The following is a 15,062-nucleotide window of genomic DNA, read 5'->3' as shown; positions in this document are numbered from 1 at the left end:
AGGTCGGCGAATCGATGCAGTGCGAAAGCGTGTGACGGAAAATAAAGCAGAGGGAAAGAGAGAGAAGTGCAGTTTCAGGGTCAACAATGTGTACCTGCTTTTAAGCTCTCCTTCTTTCTCTCTCTCTCTCTCTCTCTCTCTCTCTCTCTCTCTCTCTCTCTCTCTCTCTCTCTCTCTCTCTCTCTCCCTCTCTCTCTCTCTCTCTCTTACACACACACACCCACACAGAAGTGCACTGTCATGTTTTGCTCGAGAAGCTCGTCCCACGCTCCTGAAGCATGAGTCAGCGCTATGAGGAGACCACACATGTGCACACAGAGAAGAGAAAAGGTCGGGAGAGTTGTAAGACTCCGTGGGAAAGGTTGTGTTTGCTTTGGCATCGTCAACAGGCCTGGCTTTCTGCACTGTACCTCCGCATTTTAACTCCACATGTTACCTCCACACCGTACCTTTACATTGTACCACCGCACTTTACCTCCACACTTTACCTCCACACTGTAACTCCACAATGTACCTCCACACTGTACCTCTGCATTGTTCCACCACACTTTACCTCCACACTGTACCTCTGCCTTGTACCACCACACTTTACCTCCACACTGTTACTTCACAATGTACCTCCACACTGTACCTCTGCATTGTTCCACCACACTTTACCTCCATACTGTGCCTCTGCATTGTACCACCACACTTTACCTCCCAACTGTACCTCCGCATTTTAACTCCACATGTTACCTCCACACCGTACCTTCACATTGTACCACCGCACTTTACCTCCACACTTTACCTCCGCATTGTACCACCACACTTTACCTCCACACTGTAACTCCACAATCTACCTCCACACTGTACCTCTGCATTGTTCCACCACACTTTACCTCCACACTGTACATCTGCATTGTACCACCACACTTTACCTCCACACTGTTACTTCACAATGTACCTCCACACTGTATCTCCGCATTGCACCACTGCACTTTACCTCCAGACTGTACCACCACACTGTACCTCTGCATTGTACTACCGCACTTTACCTCCAGACTGTACCACCGCACTTTACCTCCAGACTTTACCCCCACACTGTACCTCCGCATTGTGCCACCACACTTTACCTTTACACTGTACCTCCACAATGTACCTCCACACTATGCCTTCGCATTGTACCACTGCACTTTACCTCCACACTGTACATCTGCAGTGTACCTCCACATTGTACCACCACACTGTACCTCTAGACTGTACCTTCGCACTTTACCTCCACACTGTACCTCCACATTGTACCACCGCACTGTACCTCCGCATTGCACCATTGCACTTTACCTCCAGACTGTACCACCACACTGTACCTCTGCATTGTACCACCAGACTTTACCTCTAGACTGTACCACCACACTTTACCTCCACACTGTACCTCTGCTTTGTACCTCCACACTATGCCTTCGCATAGTACCACTGCACTTTACCTCCACACTGTACATCCGCAGTGTACCTCCACATTGTACCACCACACTGTACCTCTAGACTGTACCTTCGCACTTTACCTCCACACTGTACCTCCACATTGTACCACCGCACTGTACCTCCGCATTGCACCATTGCACTTTACCTCCAGACTGTACCACCACACTGTACCTCTGCATTGTACCACCAGACTTTACCTCTAGACTGTACCTTCACACCTTACCTCCACACTGTATCTCTGCATTGTACCACCACACTTTACCTCCACACTGTACCGCTGCTTTGTACCACCAAACATTACCTCCATACTGTACCTCCGCATTGTACCACCACACTTTACCTCCACACTGTACCTCCGCATTGTACCACCGCACTTTACCTCCACACTGTAACTACACACTGTTCCTCCAAACAGTACCACCACACTGTACCTCCATACTGTACTGCCGCAATCTACCTCCACACTGTACCGCCACACTGTATCACCATGGGAGCATCTTTCCCGGTTTTACCTTACACTCTGCCCTTCACCTACACGCTGACCAGACATTCCACCTTGCTCCTCCTGTTCCTCCTCTTGTTCCTCATCCTATTTCTCATTCTGTTCCTCCTCCTGTTCTTCATCCTTTTCCTCTTCCTGTTCCTTTTTCAGTTCTTCCTCCCTTTATTCCACCATTCCTTCTTCTATTTCTCCTCCTGTTGATCCCGTTTCTTCTTCAGTTCCTTCTCCTGTTCCTAATTTTATTCCTGCTCCTGTGCCTCCTGTTCCTCCACCTGTTCCTACGCCTTCTGTTACTCGTTCTACTCCTTTTTCTCCTTTTAGTCCTCCTGCACCCCCGTTCCTCCTCCTCTTTGTCCTTCAATTCCTCCTTCTATTTTATGCTGCGTGTTATGTAATGACACGTTTTAAAACAGGATTGATTTCTTTTGACTTTGCTGAGCTCTCATTATTGCAAATATCTTGCAGGCTCCAGGTGTGTTTCTGCATCTGAAGCCCTTACAGATACTTCTCTCAAACACACACACACACACACACACACACACACACACACACACACACACACACACACACACACACACACACACACACACACAATGCTTAAACTCTCCCTTACTCACATCTCACACACACACACACACACACACACACACACACACACACACACACACACACACACACACACACACACACACACACACACACACCACACTCCACACTCTAACACATGTGGCTCCACTGCCTTTTCCTCCTTTAAAATGCTTTAAGAGGACACACACAGTTAAGTGTGTGTGTGTGTGTGTGTGTGTGTGTGTGTGTGTGTGTGTGTGTGTGTGTGTGTGTGTGTGTGTGTGTGTTCTTGCGTTCTTGCCTAAAAGCAAACAACTGGCTGGTCTTCATGAAGAAAACTTTACCAACATTATATAGAAGGCAAGAACACACACACACACACACACACACACACACACACACACACACACACACACACACACAATTTGCCTTCTAGGTACCTGTTTGTCATGTTATATTGTGGGCCAAATAGGATAGGAATATCTAACACGTTTGTCCATTTCGCTACTCCTCACTTGTTTAAATAATCGAGTCTTAGATTCGAGTTCGATTTTTACGTGTAACATAAAATTAATAGAATCAATGCAAGGTCTTGAATGGATAGTAAGGCAGACTGAGTGTGTCTGTGAGTGAGTGAGTGTGTGTGTATGTGTGTTCGAGACACGCACGAAACAGCAGAACAGAGGTATTTATCCACGTGTTTCACGAACACCCCCATACTCTTCTTTTTTTTTTTTTTATATTCCTCTATTCATCCCTCGTCTCGCTTCTTTGACAAGTTGAAACAGTTCCCTGAATGGCTGTCGCAGTGTGAGTCTGCTCGCTGCCGCCAAAGAAACATCTGCCCGACCCCGTCAGCTGGACACAAACAGAGCAGTGAAGCCGTGGAACAGAGGGCCTCACAAAGGCCTGGGGAGAAAGTCCTTCTCCCCCTACACTGCTCCCCTAATCCCTCATGTGCTCCGCACGCCCTCGGCCCCTCTCCTCCCAACACGCTGCCTCCGCCGCACACTTGTTTGTTCAGCTTTTTTTCCTCTTTCTCTCTCCCTCTCTTTCTCTTTCTCTTTTTTGTCCCCATACATATCAAAGCAGCTCTTTAAATAGGGAAAATTGGCTTCTTTCAATGAGAGCGTTTGGACTTGTTGCCTCCGGAGCGTCTTTTTTAAAAAGCACACCTGGAGTGCACACACACACACACACACACAAACACACACACACACACACACACACACACACACACACACACACACCTACGTAGCACAGCCCGGGCCTCTTTAAAGCAGAAAGAAAGAAAAAGAAGAAGAACACAATGACGCTGTCACTGTTTTGTTTATTTTAAATAGATAAACCACAATTACAGCGGTTTGCAAAGCTTTAAAAAAAAAAAAAAAAGTTTAATAGGAGTAAAGAATACGATTTAGCAACACGATTTGACGTCTTAGAAAGGGGATGTGTGTGTGTGTGTGTGTGTGTGTGTGTGTGGAATGTAGGAAGATGTATAAGAAAACAAATAAAACAAAAAATTTTAAGTTTTTTTTTATGTACGTGGAATAAAAAGAATAAAGTAGGAAAAACAATAAAAATGACTCTAATGAAGGAATCAAATAGAATTTATAATTAAAATCAAACGAGAACACATAGTAAACAGAGACTATATATTTTTTTTCAAACATCCCCTTTTATATTTAGTCTCCATGTGCTGATAGAAGAACCTCCACTCATCTGGGAAGATGTTCCACTAGACCTTGTGGAGATTCATGCTCATTCAGATACGTTAAAACCAGGTTTTGATGTAGGTGAGGTGAGTAGGCCAGGGTCAGCGTTCACATTCATCCCAATGGTCTTCAACAGGGTTGAGGTCAGTGTTCTATAGCGGGGGATCTTCCATGCCAACTCATTTAAAGCATATCTTCATGGAGCTAGCTTTGTGCGCAGGAGCATTGTCAAGCTGGAGCAAGTTTGGGTGTCCCAGATCAAGTGAAGACATCCTACACAATTGTGTACCTCCAACACATTTCAACATTGTGCGCTGAATATGTTTTGAGCAAAAAAAAAAAAAAAAGGCAGTTGAGGTAATGAGTCATTTGTACCAATGTCAAGCTTGAAACAGTCTTGTCTTAGATTGGCCCATTATTTAGCAGAAGAAAAATTATTTGCCAATGAAAACAAAAAAGTCACTTGAAATGACTTAAAAAATCTTGGTCATAATGTTAAGAAATGGCTTTCATGTGCTTATATACGGTTTAGTGTCCTCTTGTTTTTTTTTTTATAAGAACCTTCGGGTGAATTTAACTCAAAATATTTTTACTAGTTAACATGACAATCTACCCAAAGAAATTTAAATAAAAGCAGGAAAGTTTTTTGGGCTAAAAATACCCAGAAATAAAACCCTTGAATGCTAGTTTTCCATCGCTAAATCATAATTTTGAAAAGAGCCAACAGCAGAACATCACTTATGTATATACAGTCAATACATTTTAGCACCTTCAAGAATCCAAACTTTTAGTCACAATCAGCACAATTTCCACCGGAACTGAAATTCCTATCTCATGACGTCAAACGTCATCCTTCAGCCAAAAATCTTTTAATGCATTAAACATAATGCGCTCGAAATGAAATCAGATCAACCGAAAAAGTCTGGAGAAGCACCTGCTCTTTCAGCACCTGCTCTTTGATCATATGCAAATTCGGAGCACATGACCTTCGCTTCACCTTGGCCAGAAAAGTTCATTTTAAGGAAAGGATAATACACACAGGTTTGCTGTTATAGAAAAAAACAATCAGTGCGGGGGAGGTGTGATGCAGCCTGACTTGAAGCGGAGTTACTGTTAATCATTTTCCAATAACAACTCGTCCTGGAGAACTTTGTTTCTGTTTGTAGAAAATGACACAGCGTACGCTTTTTTTTAAATCCGTTTACAGTAACAAGGCATTTTGAATGGACGCAAAACTGTTCTCGCTCACGTTTATAGCAGCTGTAAACATTCGCTCTCTTAGTAGCCTGTTTTTTTTTGTTTTTTTTTTTACATTTTATCGATTTATTAGACCCACCCTTTTTTTTGTGACCAACAAACCACGAATCGTAAGCTTTGTAAACAAAAACAGAAAAGAGACAGTTTTATCGCTCTGGAGACTTTTTATCAAATCAAAGAAAATGCTGTTACTGCGGAACCAGCGCGAGCGTTCATGAATATGAACCTGAACTATAAGAAACACCTCCTGACCAATCAGAATCAAGGATTAAGGTTTAAAATGCGACGTTTTCCTGATAAAAAGTTGTGAATTTAATTCTGAATTCGCTATTGATGAGTGTAACAACTCAATAATTTCCTGAAAAGATTTATACGTAAAATAACAACGAACGTTTTCATTTGCTTGCAGTTTTTCTTTTTTCTTTTTTTTTAAACCCTTTAAACTTTAAGATTTCAGGTTGAACTGTTTTTCAATTTTTTGTATTTGTTTCACTGTAATTATTGAATAATTACTAACATAGGCACATCTCTTCAATATATTATACAGTGAGGTATTTGAGTAAATGTACTTTGTTACTGAAGTTAAAAGTAATTTTATTTGGCTACTTTCTAGTTTTACTGAGTATCAAAGATATAAGCAACTTTTACTCCATTTATGATCTAATTGATGTACTTTTTTTTCCACTGTATTTTAGATATTGAGCGTTAAATCTTACATTTTATACCTCTGTTAAAGATCATTAAGACTCAACACTCCTCTACACACATCTGCTGCCTGTGAGTGACTTTTTAAAAACCAGCTTCTGTTAAAGTGAAATAAAAATATTGTTCTTTCTGACACTGAGATGTGCATCAATTCTATTGATCTAAAATCGTTTACTTTAATTTGATTTTTCCATTAATTATTAATGGTTATTCTACTTTGTGACGTGATACTATCATTTTATTGGTTAATGGAACCAATTTATTGTTTTTTTTAATCTGTTTGTTCAATTGTTTGATCTTTGTTTCATTCTGATTTACGACAGAGGCTGTTTTGTTGATCTTGGATTTACAATTCGATCTGTATTTTAGAAAACAAAACATCGCAAATCAGTCGTTTTTGGCTGTGTCTCTGTGTGGAGGACGATATGAGTCAAATACTCAAGTACTATTCAAATCAGATACTCGAAGACTTTTACTCAAGTCCTATTTGAATTGGTGAATTTTACCATGTAATTGAGTACGTTTTGCAGTAAGGTGTCTATACTTTTACTTAAGTATGATTTTTAAGGTACTTTTTACACCTCTGCTATTATATATTATATTCCTTGAATTCTATATTCGCTCTGCTTTTAGAACTCTGAGAGAAAAAGTGTGTGTTCGAATATGCATGGATGCACTTCCTGACCACGGTCAAAAACATGGTTCGAATGCAGGAGTCATCCGGGTTTTGTTTGTTCATTTACAGCTGATTAATTTCCCGGCAAACTACTTTCTTTAGTGTCAGTGCTGTGGCTAGCGCTCTGTCACCCTCGAGTCCCTCCCAGACGCTCGAAAACAGTGTGACAAGTCAATTAAATGCAAAATTTTTTATCACATTTTCTTGTCTTATGTCTTGTTGTCTGGAGAAATAAGGTGTCTGTTTCACAGCTCTTGAAAGCACTAAAACCTGATTTTAAATCACCAGCACCACTAGCAGCAACACCAGAGTGTACCGCAAAGTGAGCTGCATCACTCATTAGCTAACTGTGGGGAAACTCAGAGACGCTACTCGCCCTGGTATGCACGACTCGCTGCTCAGAGACTATGAAGCTGACTATGAGTCAGCAAAACTGCAGGAAAACCACAGAAAACATCAGCAAATCCGATCAATACGTAGGTGCCGGCTGAACGGCAATAAACTGACAACATCACCTCGAGTATGGATGTCACCCCTGTACGATCCGGCACTCTTTAACGGCAAAGACGGTGTCTTCTCCACCGTGACTCACTCTGTTTACTTTTGCATATTCAGGTTGAGGAAAACCCGTTCTGCCATTCATGACCAAAGTGTCTCCTTTTAAAAGTCATTTTTGACAGCCTGACACTTCAGTTCAAAGATGTTTCCCAGAGGTAATCGAGGAGCTATAAGACGAGCGCCGAACAATAGAAGAACGCCGGGATCTGCTCCGACATCTCCCCATTCACCCGCATTGTTCTTCTACCTCCAGGCTCACTTTGTATGCATTGGAAAAAACTCTTTCGACAACTTCACCTGTCACAATCTTGTTGCTTGAGGCGCTCCCCCTCCCTCTCTCCCGTCTATTGTTTTAGCTTCCTTTCCAGGCAAATGGGACGTTGTCTCGGTGTCATGATAAAAACGGTTCTGTCTCAAACCAGTCGGGGCGTTAGCCTTTAAAAAGTATAATTGGCTGCACGAGTTTGTTTCGCTCAGAAGCCCTGAGGCGGTCTGGGAACAAAAGCGTCAAACTTGTTTTTTTCTGTGAAATAGACAAGAAAGTCTCAGAGTGACAATTCAGTGGCAGAGCAGCTCAAGAACTCGTACTAAACCAGTGCAACAATGCACTATCGACACAAGTTTGCGGACACTCGACCATATGATTGCTATGTGCTTTTTGGACCTCCCATTCCGCATTTACTCCCAATTTGCTTTTATTATAACCTCCGAGCTTCTGGGAAGATGTTTGGAGTTTGGAGTGTGGGGAGCGAACATCTTCCACACCAACCCATGTCAAGCAATTCAGCACGTGGCTTTATTTGTGTATAGAAGCATTTTCATGACGGATTACTTTTGGGTCTCCTAGTTAAGGTGAAGGGAATTTAAACGCTACGGCATTTAAACGACATTCCTATACAATTGTGCGCCTCCACCTTTCTGATAAGATTTGTGTTTAATAGTTTTGGGGAAAAACAACTCATGGTTGAAAATATCAGGCGTCCCAGGACTTGTCTATAAAGTGTATGTATCTAAACAGAAGCCTTATTTGGACGGTATAAATTGTACATGTGGAAATAGGAATCAGTTCATTTATCACTGGATTGTTTCTGGGGTTTTGATCCTGCCCAACAAATGTCATGCAAGTAAGTGCTCAAAGATGATGTCATAATGTGCAGTTAGCTGCTTAGTGGTTTGGACTTTTAATTCAAAGGTTGTGAGTTTAAATCTCGGCCCCACCAAGCTGCCACTCCTGGGCCCCTGAGCGATTCCCTTAACTGCATAGCTGCTGAGGGGTATCTGTCTTAGTCGTTCTGAATAAGGGGCATCTCCCAAATGCCATAAATGTAAATTTACCCTGTAAATGTAAATTCAGCATTATGTTCAATTCAATTCAGTTCATTTTAAGTTGTGTAGCGCTTTTAACAATGAATGTTGTTTAAAAGCTGCTTTACAGAACTTATAAATGTGTATATGTTTAGTTCCTATACGTTTGTTTATCCCTAATGGTTGAACCAGTGGAGACTGTGGCAAGGAAAAGCTTCCTTAGATGGCATGAGGAAGAAACCTTGAGAAGAACCAGATTCAAAAGGGATCCCATCCTCATTACCGAATGTCTATTCATTACAGTTCCATCATTGTTAAGGCGTGCAGTGATGGGGGATTAAATGCGACCTGTGGTCCTGATCTATTGTTATAGACTGTTGATATAAAGTCCCAATCCATTCTCAAAGTTCTGGAGTTAGTAACATCATGAACCTTTAGGCTGTTGATGTGAAACCAGACCTCAAAATGGTCAAAAAGAGATATCCATCCAGAGGGAGGGCAGTGGGATGAATCGGGCAGATCTAAAAAGGAGAAAAAGACAAAAACAATGGACGATGGTACTTCTGGAGCATGTTTAACTTGATGGAGGGAGACAGAGGGAGAGAGAAAGAGGGTAGAGAGAGACAGGGAGAGAGAAAAAAGGATTGTTAAGCATTCAATGTATCATCATGTATGCATCATTAAAAATATTGAATCCCTGCCTCATAAAAAATTTTTTTTCACATTGCACCGTATTGTACTCAGGTTCAATGGTATCGTCTCGCTAATTCATGAACCAAAATCGCTGTATTGTATCGCAGCAGTTTAATGGTTTGGTCCACAATCGATCAGTACTTTTGAATCATTTTACAGATCCAACAATGTCACCGAATATCAAAATCTCACTTTTTAAATGAAAATCCTATAGTGTCATAGGGATATTACATTATTTAATATCGATTCAAAAATCAAGAGTTTACTGTCACATGTCCAGGAAACAGTTTGTCAGTTTGAAGTGAAATCAAAGCAGATTCAGCGGTACTGTGACGTCTAATTTGTTAGATTTTGTGTTTTGTCACATCATTATTTATATTTCTATTGTAGACTCGATCACAGCAGCATCAAATATCGTATCGTTAGGTTATAAATCAAAATTATATCGTATTATACCAGATTCAGCGGAATGATCATATAATTTCTTTCTGAATTTAAATTCAATCAGACATCTAATCGAAATTGCATCATGACATCGAAGTCTGAATTTCAAGCTCCTGTGCGGCCACAGGTCCTTCGACGAGCGTTTTGAATCCTACAAACGCAGTTTGTTTTAAAATAAGCATCAGTCATGCCTCGGCGAACACGTCAACACGTCGCTTATGACAAATGAAAAATGTTTCGTCACTCGTCGCATGCTCAGAACTCCAAAACATCTCTTGCGATGAAACTCGTCGATTTTACCGCTTCAGTCTCGCGGTAAAACATGAGCATGAAGAGTCTCATGCTGGCTCGTGAACGGTCTCATTTGGGCTTTCTCTGCATTTTAATCCTAAATTATGGCTCCATCAGTGGTTAAAATGCTTTTTTTCTTTGTTTCATATACAGTACAGTACTGCATAACAAAAATAAATACTTGTTCTGTACTTGTCAGTTTCAGCACACGTCATGATTTCCTGAACGAATTGCCAAAGAGTCCAGAGATATTAGATTAGATTTAATATTGGCATATATGAAAGATATGAATAAATATTCATTCATTTTCTCCCGCTTATCCGTAATTCGGGTTGCGGGGGCAGCAGTCTAAGCAGGCCCCCGCCTTCGACTGCTGCCCAATCCTCACAGCACCGTCCCTTACGGTCCCTCCTGGAGGTGGTGAGCCCACGGGAAGGCGGCCCCACGTCACTCCGACGTCACGGACCTTGATATTTCCCTCGTAAGGGACCCCCGGAGCATAGAGGGTTAAGGGCCTTGCTCAAGGGCCCAAGAGTGGCAGCTTGGCGATACCGGGGCTTGAACCCCAGACCTTCTGATCGGCAACCCAGTGCCTTAACCGCTGGAGCCACCACTCCCCCTCGATAATTAATCCATAATTAATCATTATGAATAAATAATGATTAATAAATAAATATGATATGATTGATATGAATATAAACAAACAGTACATGGAAAGGGGATTATATACAATGAGTGCAATAGTCATGGATAGTGAATGCAGGAGATATTGTATACAGTGTTTATGAAAAGGTTATTATACATATGTGATATGGAGATTGCAAGAAAGGAGGTATGTTATTATACACAGTATGTGCGATGGTTATAATAATGTATATGAGGTTTTTTTTTATATTTGTGATGACAATGTGCACATCATGAATTCTTGGTTTGGAAAATCAAACTGTTGGTTTTCCAAACACATGCAATCTGTACAGTACTGGTGAATACCTCTTTAGGAATTATGCTATAAATAACATCTTGTCTTTTTCTGCCTTCTTGACATTTACTGAATATAAAAGCAAACACAATCCGCTCTCAGCGCGTTAACCCCTGGTCAAACAGTTTCCACATGCTCCTGTTTCTGAAAAGGTTTTGTTCATTGTACAGTCCTGTACGTCTAAATCCCCCCCTCCTCTTCTTTTTTTTCCATTTTGACAGTTTCCAAGCTTACAGGAGACCAAATGAGAACTCCAAAGCATGCAGGTCTTAAAATATGGGATTTCTCTCCTGAACACAGGCTGGCCACCTTTAGGGGAATTCCACCTAATTTAGACTAAGATGTATTTTCCACCAAAAAATAAAAGAAAGCTTTCAATATATGCTTCATTGGACTTCACAGCTTTATATTATAGTCCAAACCACAAAGAGGCCATACTGTGTCTGGAGAAAATCCATAACATGTGTTTGCATATTGTGCAATATTGTGACGTGATGAAAGCGTCTAAGAGCGGCTCCTGTTTTGTGTCGTTGCAGGAGGTGCCGAGCAGCTGGCAGGTCCTTGGCACGGTTCCATACAGGTAGGAGGTGATGTAAGGAAACCCCGCCTGTTTGATTTGTGCTCGGTGGACAGCTTTGTCCCAGATGTTGACTCATTCTGGTTCTTCGTTGATTCCCAAGAACCTCGGAAGTTGACTTTGGCAATAAATTACCTCAAGGATTAGGCGTGACTATGGTTTGATTCTTTGCCAAAAAATGTCCATTAAGATGTTGGAAGAGATCTTTCATGAACCTTTCTGTGATATTCCGTTGGTTTATTGGAGGAAGGGCAATTAGACATGAGGATGGTGAAGAAACCATCCGTTTGCCAAGCCTATGAATAGTGTGTTCCTCAGAATGAGGGTTTGATAGGGTTCGGAAAGCGCTGAGGATTGGTGCAGACCCCTGATGGGTGGTGTGAACCTTTTTTTGCGAATTCATCTAAAAGAATTGTCCTTCTGCTTTTGTTTATTTAGGAAATACAACTTTTTGATGTTTCTTTATTTTTTTCACTGTCTCTACAGCCTCATTTTATTTGACCTTAGGCAATACATAGTTGATCTGCATGCTTTTGGTTTCATGTAACTGTGAAGCAGGAGGTGTTGCACTATAAAAGCACCATCAGCATAATAACCTCAGTTGTGCACGCCGCCACTTTACCCCGGGAATATGTTTTAGTCAGTGGTGACTCATTCAATCTTCCCAATAGCATCTCTAATGGTGAGATTTGTGCCTGTGCTTTGTGGTGAATGCAAGCAAGCTGGGGAAGGTTCTTTAAAACCATGTAAAGCACATATACGCTCTGTCTCACACAGAAGACAATCAGGAAAAAAACAAGTCACGCTGTGTTCAAAGCAAACATACGTCATTCTGCATTTGCGATAAATAACTACATAAGCAATGTTTTGATTGTTGAATTGCTCCCTTTTTCGTTTGGGGTGAAGGCAGGGAGTAGTTTTTCTTATTGTTTTTCTTGCATAGTTAAATTTTTTAAGAATAAAAATAATATATATTTTTTTTAGAATATATTTTTTAAATGAAATGATTTTTTAAAATTAGTTTTGCCGTTTATTTTTAGACTATGTTAATTAAATTGATGAGTTAATTCTTAATTCGTAAATTAGTCGTAAGATCGAGATCAAATCTTCACATGGCAAAGTTTCCATTTGTTCTTCTATAGCATTCACTCAGCTTCAGTATCCATCTTAATCCTGCTTTCTGGGTCGTACTGGATCGCTGTGTATAAACTGTATTGGGACTTTTTGTTCCTCCAGTCCATCACAGAGCACCATGCACACAGACGTCTACAACTAGCAGGAAATGAAACCTATCCGCATAGATACGTGTTTTTGGACGGTTTGAGGAAACCAGAGAATCCAGAGGAAAACACACATGAACATAGGAAGGTAGAACATGCACAAATCCCACACAGAGTGCAACCCAAACCCCTGGCAGAGATGTTCCTCACTGCCTTACTCACTGTATATATAGCTCTGAAAACTACATGACTGAATCCAGCAACCACAAGCGAGGGTGAAATTGGGTTACCCCCTGGAGTGAAATGGGGAAAAACTGCATTTAAAAGTTTCTTCTGGTTTTGCTGCAGGAGCATCATGGACAGTTTGACAGCTGGTGTATGATCACAAACCGAAATGTTTACACACAATGTCATTAAAAAAAAATAATAATAATAAAAAAATTCACCCAGTAAATAAAGTCAAACATGTTCAATGCAAAGAAATATAAACAAATTAATAAAAAAATAAATAAATTATATATATATATATATATATATATATATATATATATATATATATATATATATATATATATATATATATATATATATATAAACAAACTGATTTAATAAATAAACAAATACTTAAATGGGTTCTCACTTTCTGGAGAAAATCCCCCCAAACAAAATTAATAAATAAACAAACGAAAAAAACAAAAAATAAAGTCTTGTTTCTATGTAAAGAAACAACAAACAAACCAGTAAATAGATAGTGATGTATTCCTTATCTGAATAAAAAATAAATAAGCAAATCATTAAATAGATTGAGACATTCACTATGTGAAGATAATAAACAAATAAACAATCAACAAATAAATAAATAAAGTCAGATATTCACTATGTGAAACAAACAAGCAGATAAACAAATAAGTAAATAAATAGAGGCATTCACCATGTGAAGAAGAAAAAAACAAATTGAAAGAAAGTGTGGTATTGTGTGAAGGACAAAAAAAACAAACAAACAAATAAATAGGGACATTTACCATGTAAATGAAGTAATACGTAAAACTATCAATATAGTCAGACATTCACTACGCAAAGGAACAATAAAGAAAGAAACAAAAAAACTAATAAATAAAGCGAGACAATCAGTGTAAAGAAATGATGTCTTTTAGACAATCTATTATAGAGTTTTTTGGTTTCGAAATAAAATCTTTTGACTGTTTCTCATTTATCTGGCTGCTTGATGGAATTCACTTGCAGAGGCATTTGTTGGGTTTTCCCATGCAAACACACTCATGCATCAGCTACTCTCTCTCTCCTTTTATGTACACCCCCTACACAAACCTTCAACATGGTGTGTATTTGTTCTACACGACTAAATTATATTCATTCAACTCAGAAAATTTCTCTCTGCTCATGGCTGACTTGGTGCTGATCAGTAAAAGGGTTTCATTTCACTCTCAGTGACACATCAGCATTGTATTTACTTCAAAATGTCTTTGTACGTCTCTCAACATAAGTACAAGCTGTTGAATTACAGCTGTATTCCTGTAAACGCTCACATGTGAGATTTCTCTCCATTCTATCTTTAGTTCCATTGAAGGCGAAACCACATTTTTATTTCTGTACTTCTCTATTGGATGCTACACTTCTCTAGTCTGAAAGTGATTCATTGTAAGTTCTCAATGGGAATGTCCATAACCCTGTGTAATAATTTAGCTCGCTGACTTTAAGCTAATTTTTAACAGAAAGTTTTTTTTTGGACTGGAATTTGTCTGGATGGCAAATCATAAAATCAGAGCTATAAGCCAGAGTATGTGTGTTTGAACTGTAATAAAAAACGGTGCTAACTAAGCTTACAAATATGATTTCGAACAGACTTACTGTCTACTTACTGTAATTTTTCTCACCTACGTAATTTTTGACGCTTTTTCAGCTGCTGCATTTTGCCGTCTTAACACTGTTTCTGTTCCTGATTCATATCCATTAGTTAAAATTGAAAGCTGTAGGTAATGTTGGTTCAGCTCATTTTAATCAGTTCGAGTTAGATTTGTGTTAGAGATAAAGGCACCTAGTATGAATATCTAGGTATACTGTTCGGTCTTAGAAATCTCCTTCGGCATTCGGATC

General features: G+C 39.8%; 1 long non-coding RNA gene across 1 annotated transcript in view; it reads left to right on the top strand.

Moving 5' to 3' along the window:
- Nucleotides 1-15,062, top strand: part of LOC310737019 — a 193,139-nt gene that overhangs the window by 136,762 nt on the left and 41,315 nt on the right. The window contains exon 2 of the long non-coding RNA XR_014536724.1: nt 11,690-11,733. This is a non-coding gene — a long non-coding RNA (uncharacterized lncRNA). The remainder of the gene's footprint in view (nt 1-11,689; nt 11,734-15,062) is intronic.

Source organism: Silurus aristotelis (genome assembly GCF_946808225.1).
Source record: "Silurus aristotelis genome assembly, chromosome: 14".
Classification (NCBI taxonomy): Eukaryota; Metazoa; Chordata; class Actinopteri; order Siluriformes; family Siluridae; genus Silurus; species Silurus aristotelis.
This window is presented reverse-complemented; position numbering and strand designations above follow the sequence as displayed.